The sequence below is a fragment of the Trichechus manatus genome, unplaced genomic scaffold (assembly GCF_000243295.1).
Source record: "Trichechus manatus latirostris isolate Lorelei unplaced genomic scaffold, TriManLat1.0 scaffold00093, whole genome shotgun sequence".
NCBI lineage: Eukaryota > Metazoa > Chordata > Mammalia > Sirenia > Trichechidae > Trichechus > Trichechus manatus.
Window position 1 is genome coordinate 10,178,859 of NW_004444029.1, and position 16,820 is coordinate 10,195,678.

The following is a 16,820-nucleotide window of genomic DNA, read 5'->3' on the forward strand; positions in this document are numbered from 1 at the left end:
AAGAAGCACAGCCAGAATGCTGCTTAGAAGCGAGGATGGCGAGACTTGGTCTCACATACTTTGGACATGTTGTCAGGAGGGACCAGTCTCTGGGGAAGGACATCACGCTTGTTAAAGTAGAGGGTCGGTGAAAAAGAGGAACACCCTCAACTAGATGGATTGACACAGTGGCAGCAATGATGGGCTCAAACATCGCGAAGATTGTGGGGATGGCGTAGAATCGGGCAGTGTTTCGTTCTGTTGTGCGTGGGGTCGCCATGAGTTGAAACCAACTCAGAGGCACCTAACAACAAGCAGCAGCAACTGGGATTAGCTAACAGAGTCAGAACAGTGACCGACACTGCGGTGCTTCGTTACAGCCACATCAAACATTGTGCCAGGAGAAAGGAAGAAGCAGATCCTTAGAAACATTTCAGTGACTCCTTTTTGGTTAAGACTTTGGATTACTTGCCTTTTGCTTTAAAATGTTTAGCTTTTCCTAAGGAACATGCTCTCCCCTACCTTCATGGACAGCACATTCATTTGCCTTCTACTGAAGGAGCCTAGTGGGGGATTTCTCGGTTCGGTTTAAAGTGGGAAGAGTCCCCTGGCCTGACCACTCTCTGCCCTTCCCTCTACCCCTCCTCCCTCCTTGTTTGTTTGGTTCCCTTGGAGAAGCAGCCAGCCTGCGAACCCCCACCGGCAGCCCACTTCTGGACTAAATGCATCAACATGACCGATCTTTACTTCTTTACCGTTACTATTCATTGAGTGCTCATTTTGCCTGGAGCCTCTGAAGAGTCTCCCAAATAAAGAGGAGGGTGGCAAGAAGAACAAGAATAAGGAGGGAGAGGAGGAGGAAGAGGGGAGGAGAAGGAGAAGGAGGAGACATCCAATCCCTGGCCTCGGATGTGGTGAAAGGCCTTTTCCATGCCTCTGGGGGTGGGACCACAGTGGCTGAGGGGCTGCCCGTTTCCCACCCAACTGTTGTGACTCTGGGGTGGAGATTCTCTTGGCTGGGGGGTGAGGGTCCTTCCAGAAGTCTCTAACCCGGTGGCTCTCTGGCCTGTGTTGCCTCTCCCGTCCTCGTCTCGCTGGTGAGAAAACGGATGCAAAAGCCATTCACACTGCATCTGAGGTTTCAGGACAAGGCAGGGTGAACCCAGAGCTGGATCTTAGCCCCTAAGGTCCACGTACGGTGGCATCCCGTAAGTCCTTGTTCTAACTCTAGTAGATGGGCCAAGGTTATTGCAAGGGGCACAACTGTTTCCTAAATGTCCTTTTGATATTTGAACAGGGCTTTGAGGAGTGCTGTGCTGTGGGCGCCCACTGAGTGGGGCGCCCAGGCCGTAGCACCTGCACATTTGGGCCAGGTGTGTACTATTGTAGCAGTCAGTTCTTACGCATTTGGTTCATGAGGGTAGTCATTTCCTTTATGTATTCCATTTTCAGCTTCTCATTTCCCTGCTTAGCGATGTCTTCTGTCCTTATTTTAGCCTGTTCCTCGGAGGCCCAAGCCTTCTCTTCTTCGATGGTTAACTCAGATGGTTTCTTAGGCCTGTTAGGAGTCCCTGCTCTGAACTCTCATTTCTATGCTGACTCTTCGTCCACACTGACTTCTGCTGCCTGTGCACAGGCCTGTCCATCAGTGTAGATCGGGGAGATGAACCTTAACATAGATCAGGGGAAAGCAGACAAATCCGCCTTCAGCATGGTGCCCAAGCCTTCTAGTGACAGCCGTGGGCAGCGGCCTTGACCCAATGTGGACGTTACTATTTCCGGTCGGGTTCATGGCCACACCACCTTCATCTTTTTGATTGAGCCAATCCTGATTATTTTATTCACTCTTTGCTTTGATTTCTCGTAATACGAATCCGTAGTGCAACATCTGACAAATCTTGGGACCGAATTAGTGTTTTTTGTTTTGTTTTATTTGTTTGATTTTCTCATTCGAGACCCTCAGTTAGATTTCAGACCACCTGAAGGGAGGGGAGTGTCCCCTGCTCACTTCCTCTTCACGGTGGAGAGCATGATGTTAGGGGCCTGGAGCTGCCTGGTGAGTGGTGTCTGCTCAGCCAGCGAGAGGGGATATTGGGCTGGCGGTCAGCAAGCCCTCAGACAGTCTCCAGTCCCGGAGAGCCTTGGAGACACAACTCCAAAGCCAGCTGCAAAAATAAATGGTTTTGTGCTGTTTGAATCCGAAGGAACTCTTCTCAAATTGCTACTACAGTGCACTGCTCTCGGTCTCAAAACACCCCAGTGTCTAACATTCCCATGCTTCCAAGTGATGTCCCCTTCACCTGCACGATGACAGCCTGCAGTGGCTACTCACTGTGACCCTGGACACTGTGCGATGGATGTCAGCCATGCCGGTTTTGGGGGAAGCAAACTAATTTACTAGGAAGGAGGGACCTAATGCTCAAAATGGAAAAGTATTCTCATCTCCTGGGCTGGATCCCAAGCTCCCAGTTTAGAGGGAGTTCACCTGTTTAGAAGTATGTCTGCCCTACAGACAGTGGGTGTGTTCTCTTAATGTCCCTCTGCAGTGGAGACTGAACTTGGACTTAGACATCCCATCCTAGATTTTAGTGTTGTAGCCTCATGCAGAGGAGGGTCTCCGTCTGTCCCCACTGCTTTATTGTTTGATTTTGTGCATCACACTGCCTAAAACAGCCCTCCGAAGAGGGGTGGGAGAGCCGCCAAGGTATTTTTCAAAGGGCGAATTGGTTTTAATCCCAGCATCCTCGATTTCAATTCTGTATTCCTCCTGCATTTGGAAACTCCCTCCAGCCCCAAGAGCTGTGGAGAGCAGAGCCTCAGCCTGAAGCAAGCCAGCTCCTACATCCAGACCACTTTCCTTTCTTGTGGCTGACTATGCTGAGAAAGGACTGCTTCTTCCTCGACAAGCATAGCACGGTGGGAACGTGGCCTGGCAGTTTTCGGTTCAGGGACAAGATTAGAGAAACAGAGTCTTTGTGTGGAATTGGTTTAAACTGGGTTATGAAACCAGGTTATCTTTAGAAGCTTGAATGAAAAGCCAGGAGGAGGCAGGTGTGTGCATGTGTGCGTGTGTGCACATACAGTTATTTCAGTTCCTGTTAAGATGGCAAAAGAACCCTGGTGGCGGAGTGGTTAAGCACTTGGCTGTTAACCGAAAGGTCGGTGGTTGGGACCCACCAGCGGCTCCACTGGAGAAAGATGTGGCTGTCAGCTTTTGTGAAGACTACAGCCTTGGAAACCTTATGGAGCAGTTGTACTCTGTCCTACAGGGTCGCTATGAGTCGGAATCCACCCAGTGCAATGGCTTTGGTTTTGTTGTTTTCAGATGGCTAGTCCTAGGAGACCTGAGCTTTCTTTCCAAGCTTCAGGCACCAGCGGCGCTTTTACCTTCAGGTTTGGGTGCTGCCGCCATGGACCCCTCCCACTCCAACATCTCTCCCCCCTCCCTCCATCTCCATTTCAAAAAAAGGCAGTCAGAACATTTAGAACAAAAGAGGGACTTAAAAAACATAAACGTAGATTTTTCATATAGAGAGAAAGTCAAGGTGATATAAAGAAATAAAAGACTGGTATAAACTTAAAAAAATAGGGGTGAATAAGGTAACCACAAAGGAAACTAACAATCCTACAAGTCAAAGTAAAAAATGAGAAAAATATAAAGACTCAGCAAATACAAAATCAACAACAATGAAAAAGATGAAAAGAAAATACATAAAGAAAAACGACCCAGCACAGAAAATTAAGTGGAACAAAAACTGTGAACACACAAAAAAAGACATCAAAATGACGGCAATAAACTCACACCTATCAGTAATTACACTAAATGTAAATGGACTAAATGCACCAATAAATAGACAGAGAGTGGCAGATTGGATAAAAAAATACCATCTGTCTATATGATGCCTACAAGAGACACACCTCAGACTTAAAGACGCAAACAAATTAAAACTCAAAGGATGGAAAAAATATATCAAGCAAATAACACACAAAAAAGAGCAGGAGTGGCAATATTAATCTCTGACAAAATAAACTTTAAAGTAAAATCCACCACAAAGGATAAGGAAGGACACTATATAATGATTAAAGGGTCAATACACCAGGAGGACATAACTATAATAAATATTTACACACCCAATGACAGGGCTCCAAAATACAGAAAAAAAAACTCTAACAACACTGAAAAGAGAGATAAAAGACAGCTCCACAATGGTAGTAGGAGACTTCAACACACCAGTTTTAGTGAGGGACAGAACATCCAGAAAGAAGCTCAACAAAGACATCAAAGAGCTAAATGCTACAATCAACCAACTTGATCTCATAGACATATACCAAACACTCCACCCAACAGCAGCCAAGTATACTTTCTTTTCCAATGCCCATTCTCCAGAATAGACCAAATATTAGGCCATAAAGCAAGCCTTAACAAAATCCAAAGCGTCAAAATATTACAAAGCATCTTTTCTGACCATAAAGCCATAAAAGTAGAAACCAACAACAGAAAAAGCAAGGAAAAAAATCAAACACGTGGAAACTGAACAAAACGTTGCTCAAAAACTACTGGGTTATAGAATAAATTAAGGATGGAATAAAGAAATTCATAGAATCAAATGAGAATGAAAACACATCCTACCAGAACCTTTGGTACACAGTAAAAGCAGTGCCCAGAAGTCAGTTTATAGCAATAAATGCATACATCCAAGAAGAAGAAAGGGCCATAATCAAAACATTAACCCTACAACTGGAATAAGTAGAAAGAGAGCAAAAGAAGCCCTCAGCTGCCAGAAGAAAGGAAATAATAAGAATTAGAGCAGAATTAAATGAAATAGAGAATAGAAGAAACAATGGAAAGAGTTAACAAGACCAAAAGCTGGTTCTCTGAAAGATCAGCAAAATTGATAAACCATTGGCCAAGCTGACAGAAGAAAAACAGGAGAGGAAGCAGATAACCCATATAAGAAATGAGATGGGTGATATCACAACTGACCCAACTGAAATTAAAAGAATCATAACAGAATACTATGAAAAATTGTACTGTAACAAATTTGAAAACTTAGAGGAAATGGACAAATTTCTAGAAACTCACTACCTACCTAAACTAACACAAACAGAGGCAGAACAACTAAATACACTCATAACAAAAGAAGAGACTGAAAAGGTAATTAAAAAACGCCTAACAAAAAAAAGCCCTGGCCCGGATGGCTTCACTGGAGAATTCTACCAAACTTTCAGAGAAGAGTTAACACCACTGCTGCTAAAGGTATTTCAGAGCATAGAAGAGGATGGAATACTCCCAAACTCATTCTGTGAAGCCAGCATAACCCTGATACCAAAACCAGGTAAAGACACCACAAAAAAAGAAAATTACAGACCAATATCCCTCATGAACATTGACGCAAAAATCCTCAACAAAATTCTAGCCAACAGAATTCAGCAACATATCAAAAAAATAATTCACCATGATCACGTGGGATTTATACCAGGTATGCAGGGATAGTTCAACATCAGAAAAACAATCGATGTAATCCATCACATAAATAAAACAAAAGACAAGAACTGCATGATCTTATCAATTGATGCAGAAAAGGCATTCGACAAAGTCCAACACTCATTCATGATAAAAACTCTCAACAAAATAGGAATAGAAGGGAAAATCCTCAATATAATTAAGGGCATTTATATAAAGTCAACAGCCAGCATCATCCTAAATGGAGAGACTTTGAAAGCATTCCCCTTGAGAACGGGAACCAGACAAGGATGCCCTTTACTATTACTCTTATTCAACATTGTTCTGGAGGTCCTAGCCAGAGCAGTTAGGCTAGAAGAAGAAATAAAAGGCATCCAAATTGGTAGAGAAGAACTCCAGGTATCTCTATTTGCAGATGATATGATCTTATACACAGAAAACCCCAAAGAATCCACAAGAAAACTACTGGAACTAATAGAAGATTTCAGCAAAGTTTCAGGATACAAGATAAACATACAAAAATCAGTTGGATTCCTTTACACCGACAAAGAGAACCTCAAAGCGGAAATAACCAAATCAATACCATTTACAGTAGCCCACAGAAGACAAAAAAAGGCAGTCAGCTTCTCAAGATAGCTCCCTGCTCAGCACAGCTTGGAAACTGACAGCTGCAAATGGGTGGAGGCCTTGGTTGGGTAACTGGTCTACCATATTCATGGTCCAACCGATCTGCTGTGACTTCACCCCCCACCCCCACATTTCTTTTCTTTCCAGAATGGTAAGAATTTTAAATTAAATCACACTGTTTGCTGAAGCAAATCTTAGAATTCTACAATTTCACAGGCCTGCAAGAAACGTCTAGGTCTGAGCTGCTTCTGTTGTTGTGGGCCATTGAGTTGATTGCGACTCGTAGCGATTCCACATAACAGAGTAGAACTGCCCCATAGGGTTTTCTAGGTTGTAGTTTTTATGGGAGCAGATCACCAGGTCTTTCTCCTTCGGAGCCACTGGTGGGTTCGAACCACTGAACTTTCGGTTAGGGGCCTAGTGCTTAACCACTGTGCAACCAGGGCTGCTTTCTGTCTCTAGGCATGTGATTCTCTAAACTCACACTGTCCACTGGAAATATCAAGTGAGCCCCACATGCAAGGCACAAAATAATTGTAAATTTTCTAGTCGTCACATTAAAAACGTGGAAAGAAGTAGGTAACTTGATTTCAATAACATTTTATTAGGCACATATGTCAAAATAGTATCATTTCCTCATACATAAAAACTTACTAATGAGCTATATACTATTCCTTTTTTCACACTAAGTCTTCAAAATCTGCTGTGAATTTCACACCTACAGCCCATCTCAATTAGCACTCATCATATTTCAAGTGTTCCATAACCAAAAAAATAAAAAAAAAACCCAAACCCATTGCCGTCAAGTCGATTCCAACTCATAGCGACCCAATAGGACAGAGTAGAACTGCCCTGTAGAATTTCCAAGGAGCGCCTGGTGGATTTGAACTGCTGCTCTTTTTGGTTAGCAGCCGTAGCACTTAACCACTGTGCCACCAGGGTTTCCAAGTGCTCCATAGCCATATGCATGTTGGATAGCGCAGGCGAACCCACCACGGCAGATCGTTACCTATTATTATCTTGAAGATTTTCAGGGGAGACAATCCACGGACTTTTTTTTTTTTTAACTCCTTTTTGAAATTTTAAGGACATTTATACAGGATACATATTTATAGTTCACTTCTTGTTTCAAAACAATTAAATTGACCATATTTGCTTGTCATGAGCACAGTTTAAAAACAACCAAAAAGCGTTTTTCTCATCAGTTCTGTTTTCCTCTGTGATTCTCTATTTCCATGGTGCTGGTATCTTCAAATCACTTACCTACCTCTGTGATCACTTACAACAGCTATTCCCGATTCCTCGGTAGTGAGAAGACACCAGTATGATGGAACTAATCTGATTCTAATATATCAACTCCCCTGGTGCCCAGTGGTGAAGCACTCGGCTGCTAACCAATAGATCAGTGATTTGAACCCACCAGCTGCTCTGCTGGAGAAAGATGTGGCAGTCTACTTCCATAAAGATTACAGCCTTGGAAACCCTTCGAGGCAGTTCTACTCTGTCCTATAGGGTCGCTATGAGTTAGAATCGACGCAGTGGCAATGGGTTTGGTTTTTTTGGTTTTTAGAAGGGTCCATGAATTACTGATACCTCCATAAACAGTGTAGAGATATTTGTATTCCAGAAGAGAGATGATCTGTTCAGTGGTATTTTAGGCTGCATCACGTGTGCACTGGCCAGTGTTTGCACAGCAACATATGATGGACAGTGTTGGAGAGGCACCAAAAAGGTATTTTTAAACCAGGAATCCTGACATCGGCAAACTGGCTCAGCCTAGAATATACCCCTAGAGTGTATTCACCTATGCAATTTCTGTTTCTTACTACTTCTTTTTTTCTTTTACTTTTGAAACCATGTAATTATTTAAAAGTTTCATTATTTGTTTTTCCCAAAGTGCTGCCAATAAAATCGACTAGGATTTTGAGAGTAGTGTGAGAGGTGGAGTAGAGATTATTTTCAATGAACGTATGTTAATGTATTCAATAACATATTCAACAAATATGTATCAATGACCACCATCTGCCAGGCTAGGTACTAGATATTCAGTACGGTAAAGGTAAGAGACATTTATTAGATTAATGCGCAAATAAATAAACGATTACAAATTTCAATAAGCCCTATGAAAGAAATGAATGGAGAGATTCATTTTAAATTGGTGGATGAGAAATGGCCACTCTAGAAACTGTACATAAACAAACATATAATTATGGGGAGAAAATTTGTATTATCATAACAGTCTTTGTGGGAGTATTCTGTTTAGTAATAAGCGTCCTAGTTCTTTTGAGTTTTCTTGGTTGCTGTTTCATAAAGACACTGATACTGGAGAAAAGCTAGGAGGTTAGAGAATCTTAAAATATTAAAGGAAGATGATCGATTAGAAGTCAGAATAGGGACCCTCCAAAATTCTAATACAGGTTAGTAGGAGCACAAGAAACTCAGTTTCTAGAAATGTGATTGATTTAATACTGGTCATGAATCTTTCTCCTTTCCTCCATTTTTTCTTTCTGTTCCTTCCATCATTTTTTCTTTCCTTTCTTTCTTCTCATTTCATCACCCCACGCCTTAAAATGTTCACTGATGAGAGTTTAGTTTGACGTGGAGTATTGTAAGTACTCAGCAAGTATAACTAAATCATCAAATATAATAATGATGGTTGTGCAAGTGAGCCCTGGTGGCGCAGTGGGTAAGCATTTTGCTGCTAACCAAAAGGTCAGCAGTTTGAATCCACCGGCCACTCCTTAGAAACCCTATGGGCCATTCTCCTCTGTCCTATAAGGTCACTGTGAGTTGGAATCGGCTCGTCGGCAACGGGTCTCTCTCTGGTCTGGTTGTGCAGGGGTGTCTCTGTCTTTTTTTCCACTGTCGTAAGCAAATGTCTTCACTGTGTGTGGATCACTGTGGCTCTGTGGGGGACAGGTCCCAGAGAGGCAGGAGTGCAGCAGGGACACCAGTTAGGGGACTGTTGTGATAGTTCAAGCTAGAGATGATGGAGGGTCAGGTGGTGACAGTGGAGGTGGTGGGAGATGACTGGTTTGGTAGACATCTTGAAACTAGAGTCAACAAGATTAACTAGTGGATAGGTGTGAGAATAAGGGATCAAGAATGACTCCAAAGACTTGTCCTTTGCAGCTGTAGGCATGGAAATATCAGTTTACTGAAAACTTGGGGGAAAGAATAAGCAAAGAGCAGATTTAGGGAGGAAATCAAGAGTTAAGTTTTATGTTAAATTGTGAGATGTTTATTACATCTTCAAGTGGAGCTCTTGAGAGGGCAGTTTTTTGAGTCTGAAGTTCAGGGAAGAGGTTCGGACCGTATGAATGATTTGGGAGTCTACAATGAATGTTGTTGTTGTTGGGTGCCGTGGAATCAGTTTCAACTCACAGAGACCCCATGTGACAGAGCAGAACTGTCCCATAGGGTTTTCTAGGCTGCCATCTTTATGAAGAAGATCTCCAGGTCTTTCTCCCATGGAGCTACTAGGTGGGTTTGAACCTCCAACCTTTGGGTTAGCAGAAGAGCACTTAACCGTTGTGCCACCAGGGCTGCCTACAATGAATGTTGTTGTGTTGCTAGGTGCCATCGAGTCAGTTCCGACTCATAGCGACCCTGTGTACAACAGAATGAAACACTGCCTGGTCCTGTGCCATCTTTACAGTCATTGTTATGCTTGAGCCCATTGTGGTAGCCACTGTGTCAATCCATCTCGTTGAGGGTCTTCTTCGTTTTCACTGCCTCTCTACTCCCCCAAGCCTGATGTCCTTCTCCGGGGACTGGTCCCTCCTGATAACACGTCCAAAGTATGTGAGACAAAGTCTAACCATCCTTGCTTCTAAGAAGCATTCTGGCTGTACTTCTTCCAAGACAGGTTTGTTCATTCTTCTGGCAGTCCGTGGTATATACAATATTCTTTGCCAACACCACAATTCAAGGGTGTCAGTTTTTCAGTCTTCCTTCTTCATTGTCCAGCTTTCGCATGCATATGAGGAGATTGAAAACACCATGGCTTGGGTCAGGCGCACCTTAGTCTTCAAGGTGACATCTTTGCCCTTCAACACTTTCAAGAGGGCTTTTGCAGCAGATTTGCCCAATGCAGTGCATCATTTTAGTTCTTGACTGCTGCTTCCATGGCCGTTGTTGGTGGATTCAAGTAAAATGAAATCCTTGACAACTTCAATATTTTCTCCATTTATCATGATGTTGCTCACTGGCCCAGTTGTGAGGATTTTTGTTTTCTTTATATTGAGGTGTAATCCATACTGAAGGCTGTGGTCTTTGATCTTTACCAGTAAGTGCTTCAGGTCCTCTTTACTTTCAGCAAGCAAGGTTGTGTCATCTGCATATTGCAGATTGTTAATGAGTCTTCCACGAATCCTGATGCCACATTCTTCTTCATATAGTCCAGCTTCTCGGATGATTTGCTGAGCATACAGATTGAATAAGTATGGTGAAAGGATACAACCCTGACACACACCTTTCCTGACTTTAAACCACGCAGTATCCCCTTGTTCTGTTCCAACGACTCCATCTTGGTCTAAGTGCAGGTTCCTCATGAGCACAATTAAGTGTTCTGGAATTCCCATTCTTTGCGATGTTGTCCGTAATTTGTTATGATCCGCACAGTCAAATGCGTTTGCATAGTCAATAAAACACAAGTAAACATCCTTCTGGTATTCTCTGCTTTCATCCATGAACCATCTGACATCAGCAATGATATCCCTTGTTCCACGTCCTCTTCTGAATCCAGCTTGAATTTCTGGCGGTTCTCTGTTGATGTACCGCTGCAACCGCCTTTGAATGATCTGCAGCAAAATTTTACTTGTGTGTGATATTAATGATATCGTTTGATAATTTCACCATTCTGTTGGATCACCTTTCTTTGGAATGGGTACAAATATGGATCTCTTCCACTCAGTTGGCCAGGTAGCTGTCTTCCAAATTTCTTGGCATAGAAGAGTGAGCATTTCCAGCACTGCATCCGTTTGTTGCAATATCTTCATTGGTATTCCATCAATTCCTAGAGCCTTGTTTTTTGCCAATGCTTTCAGTGCATCTTGGACCTCTTCCTTCAGTACCATTGGTTCTTGATCATATGCTACCTCCGGAAATGGTTGAATGTCAACCAATTCTTTTTGGTACAGTGTCTGTGTATTCCGTCTGTCTTTTGATGCTTCCTGTGTCATTTAGTATTTTCCTCGTAGACTCCTAAAATGAGTAGATAGGATTTAAAACCATGTGAATGAAATGCAATAACTTAAGGACTGAATATACATGAGTAAGGGTAGAAACTTGAGTATTGAGCTGTGGCACACTGCAGTAGTTGCAGTTTGGGAATATAGGAGAGATCCAGCAAAGGAGAGTGAGCAGGCGTGGCCATCGAGATACAAGAAAAACAGAGTACAGTGTTTCTGGGGCCAGGGACAGAGGTGTCCCCAGAAGAAGGGAATGATCAACTGTGTCAAAAACCTTGACAAGACTCATTGTAGTGAACTGCAGAGGAAGAAAGCCTGATGGAATTGGGTTCAAGAAATAATGGAGCAGAGAGAAAATAAAAGCAGCAGATAAAGAAAACTGTTGCATTTTTCCAGACAAAGAGAGCAACAAGGGAAAATCAGACCACTGACACATTGTTATTTTTCTCAGCCCTTATTTTATGCAGAGTGGTGATCATAATATAGGTCAGTTTTGAATTTTATTTTTACTCACTTGTCTTGACATCACTCAGCTTCCCATATGGCTAATCTCGATATTTATAACTCTTGATGACTTTTTAATGTTTCATTTCGTGTATTTACCATCCTTTTTGCAAACATGCCTCTCCACTGGACATTTGCGAGGCTTACAATTTTTGATTATTAGACTGTAGAAACAAATCTCTTAATGTGAGTAGTTTTTCTTCCATTAGTATTATTGCCTTAGGCTCCATTCCCAGAAGTGAGATTGCTAGTAAAATGTGTGAATGTTTTTATTTTACCCAACTGATGCCGCAAAGCTTTGTGTGAGTTTGTTTCTTTTTCGATTATCCCCAGATCTATCTCGTTAACTCTGAGGCTGCTCTCTATGTATCTGTGTTTCCATGTCTCTTCCCTTAGAATTCTTTTGAACTACCACACCCAAGGTCTCTTTTCCTCTCTCATCTTCTCGTTCTCTGGCGTTGGTACAAAAAGAGAGAAGTAGCAAGTCTAGTAGCTCTTCAGCCACAGGCGGGTCTAGAATTAGTTAATATGCTTAACGAGGTAGGAATGGCTCCTGAAGCAGCCAGCTGGCATGCGACAATACAACATCCTGTTTTTCTTGCATGAAAATATTCAAGAAAGGAAAATATGTTCTACTTGAATCTGAAGAAACAGATTTATTTTAAAAGGTGGATGGCCCTTGGAATTTTTTCCATCAAACATCGTTTGGAGCATATGTTTGCTTCTCTATACTGAGCTTTTAATCCAGAAGGCTATTGTATGGACATGCGTCCCTGGGCGGGGAAACGGTTAAGCGCTTGACTACTAACGGAGAGATTAGCGGTTCAAACCCACCCAGAGGCACCTTGGAAGAAAGGCCTAGCGATCTGCTTCCGAAAGGTCACAGCCTTGAAAACCTTATGGAGCAGTTCTACTCTGCACCCTTGGGGTCATCATGAGTTGGAATGGACGCACCAGTAACTAGCAACAACAGCATTGCGTGGACACTTCTGGCGTGGGTTATATTAAAGGTGGCTCGTGTAGAAGATGACTTCTAACTTGCTTATTCTATAAAACTCCTTACTGAAGTCTTACCCCACGGAAATATAATTACATGTCCATGCACTTCTGATGAACAAGATAAAAACAAGAGCCATTTTCCTGTAACACCTGTAGATTTAGTTTTGTTTCTTTGTGATTAACTAGATATAGTTCTTTCCCTGCTAGATCAGAGTCCTCCTTAAGCAAATGAACAAAATGTACAATTAATACATAAACTTCCTTGATGGCGCAGTGGTTAAGAGCTACAGCTGCTGACCAAAAGGTTAGCAGTTTGAATCCACCAGCCTCTCCTTGGGAACGCTATGGGGCAGTTCTACGCTGTCCGATAGGGTCGCTATGAGTCGGAGTCGACTCGATGGCAATGGGTTTATCATGTTTCTAAGGTATTATGTTCCATAAGAAAGAACATAGAATCCTCGTCATCCTACTATTCAAAAAAAGTGCTATCCCTCCCCACCCTCCGGTGAAATACTGAACATTTCTGGACAGTAGGGTTGTTGCTCCTTGTATCGTATATCATAGCAGTTCTGTTTGCCGCACAAGTGTGGGATATTTTTAGAAGCAGTAAAATCCAATTTGAACGATTTGGAATTAATTGGACAAAGGCCCTACTGAATTAGTAAAATGCCTGACTTAGTAGAAATATGTTACTTTTTGAGTACACAGTGACTTAAACTAAGTTTTAAGATCCTTTGTGCATGAAGCATAATGTACCCATTACTGACATAAATGTGTTTTCCAGCAGTCGTTACTTAAAGCACTGTAATGCTACCATCCCTTTCTTGGATAATCTGTTAAGGTAAATTTTAACAGAAGTTCTCCTTCAATTGTCTTGGAATCTACACTCTAGGGCCCCGATGAATAAAACTTTACATTGAACCAGTTCGAGTTTCCCCCCGCCCCCTTCATTTATTTGGTAATTGTTTCCAAAATTACTGCCTGCATGGATGAAACTTCTATAAGCCTAATGTCTGTGTTAGTTACAGATCACCGTTTTCCAGACACCTTCTTTGGTTTCCAGAATTTTGGTGAAGGATCCCTGGTGGCTCAGTGGTTAAGCGCTTGGTTGCTAACAGAAAGGTCCGTGGTTCAAATCCACCAGCAGCTTCTTGGGTGAAAAGACCTGGTGATCTGCTCCCATAAAAATTACAGCCTTAGGAAACCCTATGGGGCAGTTCTACTCTGTAACACGAGGGGTCACCATGAGTCAGAACCGACTCGACGGTACACAGCAGAAGAATTTTGGTAGGACCAACTCTAAAAAAAAAACCCGTTCCTAGGACAAAGGAGAACTGCCCCGTAGGGTTTCTAAGGAGCAAATGGTAGATTTGAACTGCCAACCTTTTGGTCAGCAGCCAAGTTCTTAACCACTGCCCCGTCAGGGCTCCAGCACCAGCTCCAGCAGCATTTTAATGATACTTGTGGGAACGCTTTGGGTTCACCAAGTTTCTTGACTCCAGAATCTGACTTTGGAACCTCTCCCCTTGGCCCCTGAAGACAAAGCTGAAGTACGTGGGTCTTTGCCTTCCAGGAGAACGCCGTGAACGGAGAGCACCTGTGGCTGGAGACCAACGTCTCGGGAGACCTGTGCTACCTGGGCGAGGAGAACTGCCAAGTCCGGTTTGCAGTGAGTGCCTGGGCACCATCTCCTCACTGGGGCGGGGAGGTGCTCTGGGTCTGCAGGCAGAGGGGCCCTCACTGCCTGAATTTCCAAGAAGAGTTTTAAAAGAACCTCTGCCCGGTGAGGTGTCAGATGTTTTCAAGGTTCAGACAGAGTTTATCGAGTTAACAGGGCTTTCAGGGTGTCCATTTTGATGATTTTAGGGGTCAGGGGTGCAGCTCATGTCCCGATATTACTTAGCAGTAGCATTAATTCTGTTAATACTAATTCAAATACTTGAACGAATTGATGAATTAATTGGAATATTTTGAGTAATCGTTTGAAGTGATCCTAATTCACATAGTAGTATTGAGCAGGTCCCTGTGTTTATGACGACACACGCCTGCGGGAGCCTTCTGTTTGTGTGGTGAGGGTGGAGGAGAGAGAGTGAGTGTGCGGGAGGGCCTGTCCACCAGGGGTCGGCTGTGTGTGCGGGGAGGGGCTCTGTGGTGGGGACACTCCCAGTGGGGGAAGGGGGGCTGGTCAGAAGAACTGATGCTGGTGGTGGGTATAGGCCGGAAAATGATTCTGACCACGTTTTGGAGGATAAAGTTCTAGAAACTATGTAAACAATTAGGAGTCAGGTAAATTGAAGTGCTCTTTGCATTGTAAAATTTGCTTTCTGTCCTTATTTAGACGCACCTGTTTAAACGTTATAACTCTCTTTATGTTCCGTGGAAAGAACATGGGTACTCAATAGTAAGTTGTGGAGCAGCTAAACCTTTTGTGCTGACTCAGTGACCTTACAGATTTTGTGTCGTTTAAAACTATTGACCTAACAAGAGAGTAGTGGAAAACTTGGAATAATGGCGAAAGAAAAGAGGCATTCCTTTTTGCTTGGGGAAATGGGCACCCTAATTTACATAATATGTGCTTCTCTTTTTCCTTATGCTTATTCATTATGTGAAAGGCAGGCCTTGAAATTGCAAATGAATATGTTTCTCTTAATAACTAAGAAGGAAGAAACTGAGTTTCCCCCAAAGCTTACGGAAGCAGATAGCCTCCAAAGCCTTTTATCAGACTGCCTGGCAGCGCAGAGTCCCCGAACAAAGACCTTTTTCATCTCCATCGACGGATGGACGCTACGTTTATAGATTTTGTTTGGGGAGATTTCATGAGAGCAGCGGGGAAGCGAGGGTTTGTTTGAATGGAGTTGAGAACAGTCAAATGTCAGAGAAAGGCCCAGCTGAGCAGGCCCCAGGTTCGAAGTCAGGAGACACGGCTTGACATCAGTGTTACCACTCACCGTATGGTGTTGGTGTAAGAACTCATGACCTTTGGGCCTCGGCTGCCATCGAGGTAGAAGACAAGCATAGCGTCAAGTTATTTTTAATTCTGTTGCCAACTCAGAGTGTACTTACTTGTTTGCGTGTCTTTTAATTTTGTTGTGAATTCAATTGATTTAGAGATCAGGAGTTCAACTTTATGCATATGTATTTTAATTAAAGTCTAATTGCATGAAATTTGATTAAATTTACTAAATCTATGAGAAACTCAGCTGTTTGGACTCAAATAATAAATTAACATTAGAGTCTTAGTTTAATTGCATGAACACTGGTCTTGAGATATCAAGTAATATGAAATGGGGGAAAAAAAAGGAAAAATGAAAGCCAAGCTCATTTGCATATATACTTTTGAACTGTTTCTACCAGAACCGATGTCGACTGGTGGACTGTGATTTGCCATGAGGTTCTGCCTCATCTCCAACTGCTCCCTTTGATCCTCTTCCGCTGCTCTTCTTGGGACAGCCACATATTACCTCTCTTGACAAATACGTGAATGGATACGTTCATCCTCGCTAAACCTTGTATCAGTAAATAGTGTTGCTCTCCACTAACGGGTTATAACTTGATCCCTATTACCCGGGACAGGAAAAACAGCAAGGAAGGGAATGGACTTCGTGTCAGATGCCCTGGGTTTGTGGTGCAAATGGTTAAACACTTGGCTGCTAACCGAAAGGTTAAAGGTTCCAGCACACCCAGAGGTGCCTTGAAAGAAAGGCCTGGCAAGCTACTTCTGAAAAACCAGCCATTGAAAACCCCATGGGGCACAGTTCCACTGTGACACACACGGGATCCCCATGAGTTGGAATTGACTCTATGGCAACTGGAAGAAGCAGCACTGGGTCTGAATACCCACTACTCCATTTACTCACTGAGTGAGCTTTGGACATATTGTTTCACCTGTTTGTGCTTGGTTTCCCAATGGAACGTGTTATGAGATCTACCTCAGTGATTCTTATTTTTGGGGGAATATTATAGTCACTGAAGGAGCCCTGGTGGCACAGTGGTTAAGCAGTCGGCTGCTAATCGAAAGGTCAGCAGTTCTAACCCACCAGCTCCTCCACGGGAGA

At 42.9% G+C, this 16,820-nt stretch overlaps 1 protein-coding gene across 1 annotated transcript in view; it reads left to right on the forward strand.

Annotated features, from left to right (window-relative positions):
- DGKI (diacylglycerol kinase iota) overlaps nucleotides 1-16,820 on the forward strand; it is a 486,429-nt gene that overhangs the window by 160,108 nt on the left and 309,501 nt on the right. The window contains exon 3 of the mRNA XM_023736907.1: nucleotides 14,339-14,434. The gene's annotated coding sequence lies outside the window, so the exon portion shown is untranslated. The remainder of the gene's footprint in view (nucleotides 1-14,338; nucleotides 14,435-16,820) is intronic.